Source organism: Protobothrops mucrosquamatus, unplaced genomic scaffold (assembly GCF_001527695.2).
Source record: "Protobothrops mucrosquamatus isolate PMUCROS unplaced genomic scaffold, P.Mucros_1.0 scaffold549, whole genome shotgun sequence".
Lineage (NCBI taxonomy): Eukaryota > Metazoa > Chordata > Lepidosauria > Squamata > Viperidae > Protobothrops > Protobothrops mucrosquamatus.
In genome coordinates, this window is record NW_015386853.1 from 411,775 (window position 1) to 414,293 (window position 2,519).

Sequence of the window (2,519 nt, forward strand, 5' to 3'; positions counted from 1 at the left end):
ATAAGGAACGGCTGCTGGAATTGGGTATGTCTAGTTTAATGAAGAGAGGGACGAGGGGGGACATGATAGCAGTGTTCCAATATCTCAGGGGCTGCCATAAAGAAGAGGGAGTCAAGCTATTCTCCAAGGCGCCTGAAGGCAGGACAAGAAGCAACGGGTGGAAACTAACCAAGGAGAGAAGCAACCTAGAACTAAGGAGAAACTTCCTGACAGTTAGAACAATTAACCAGTGGAACAACCTGCCTCCAGAAGCGGTGAATGCTCCAACACTGGAAGTTTTTAGGAAGAGACTGGACAGCCATTTGTCCGAAATGGTATAGGGTTTCCTGCCTGAGCAGGGGGTTGGACTAGATGACCTTCAAGATCCCTTCCAACTTCATTATTATTATTATTATTATTATTATTATTATTATTATTATTATTATTTAATTTTACTATGGGGTGCTGTTATTGCTACTTCTAATTACTATGAATTCAGTTAGTAGATTGCAAATATTGAGAGAGCTGAAACTATGAATAGACTTAGGGCACCTCAAGGACTATAATACTGATTGTGGTATGTGTCCTGAGATGGGTTAAGAATTATCTTGAAAAAATATTCTTTTTCTGGATTGTGTTTTTAATTATCTATTAAATAAATTAAAAATGAGAAAGAGTATTATGTACCGTATGCATATATTGGATGTAAGATGAAGGAATGATAAATGAGAAGGTGAAAACTGCCCATAAGTATAATTTTTAACACAACCATAGTTGGCTGTGACATTCTTGAGCCTCTTTAACACCTACATAGAACAAGGACATTTAGCAGGTGATAAACCTTTTTTTTTTTTTTTGCACCAGGAGTGGACCATCTTTGGCCCTGGATCAGATTCAAACCTCCCTGCAAGAGACAAATTCAGACTTTTGGTAAGAGCCATTTCTTCTTGTCTCAGAACTGGGCAATGTCAAAGGAGGAAAAAAATGTCAGAAAGGTGTCCCACACCTTGCCTGTTATGTGTCCTCCAATAAATAATCTCTAAAATATTATTGCTATTATTTCCCTTTATATGCATGTATATGTATGTATGTATGTATATTTGGTCCGCATAAGATAGCAAACATACCTAACACTCCTGCTTATTTTCCCCACAGTTCTGTGCAGTTTTGATTTTAACATAATTTTGCACTAGTTTAACATGTCTCTTAAAGGTTCCTTTGCATGGGACCACATAGACCAGTGTTTCTCAACTTCAGCCACTTTAAGATGTGTGGACTTCAACTCCCAGAATTTGAAGTCCACGATCTTAGTGACTGGCTATTCTAGACTTTATTTGCATTTGAATTAGCATTGCCAGAATTGTTTTTCCTCCAAAATCTCAAACAAATCCAAATTCTTTGGTTCCATGCAAAGCCTACTTAACCAAGAGCTGAATTGCACTTTTGTGCAGCTAGAATACGGTGCACCGCACATCTGCTATTAGGGGAAGCTTTTCCTTCCATGAGGAAGCTCGTTTTAACGAGGGGTACTCCAAAAGGCTTAATTTTGTGACATGTCCATTAGGAGTTGAATGCTGTTGACTCGGGTTTTACAGACGATAACTCTGTAAATTCACTTAAAACGGGGTAAAATCCTGAAGGAACGGTGTTGACAATTTACTTAGTGGCGTCAACTATACATTGTGCTAACAATTCACTTAGACCAAAGGCCATTGATTTTGCTTGTCCAAAGGTTGCAAAAGGTGACATGTCCCCAGGACACTGCAATGGTCTTAAGTATGAACCAGTTGCCAAATATCTGAATTTTGATCACATTATCATGGGGATGCTACAAAGGTCGCAAGTGTGAAAAACGGTTATAAGCCACTTTTTTCCAGTGCCACTGTAACTTTGAGCGAAGACTAAATGAACTTTTAAGTGGAGGACTACCTGTACTATAGGAATCGATCTGTTCAGTCTCATTATCCACCTTGTTATCTTTATCATTCTCCCTTTATTATTCTGCCGCTTTGCATGTACACTGAGAGCTTCTGTACCGGAGACAAATTCCTCGTGTGTCTGATCACACTTGCCTAAATCAGTGTTTCTCAACCTTGACAATTTTAAGGCATATGGACTTCAACTCCCAGACTGGCTGTGGAATTCTGGGAGTTGAAGTCCACATGCCTTAAAATTGTCAAGGTTGAGAAACACTGGCCTAAATAAACTATACTCAATTCAATTCAATTCCTATCGCGCTAATTTATTCGGATTTATGCGGAAGGGGCGGGGACTGCCGAACAGCAGTCTCGGTGCGCGCCTGCGCAGCGGCGCGTTGTGCGCCGTCGTTTATCCGCGCGCCTTTGACTGCGCTTCTCGCGCAACCCGAGCGTTCCCTTTGAAGTTGCCGCGCGGGGCTAGCAGGTCTGCCGGCGTCCCTGCCGCGCGGGGGCTGAAGCCCCGGCTGTGGGGAGAGCCCTCCGGGCCTGCTCCTTCGGCCAAGCGCCTCCCGCTGAACCGCAAGACCCTGCGGGGGAGGTCTTTCCGCTCCTGCCGCCATT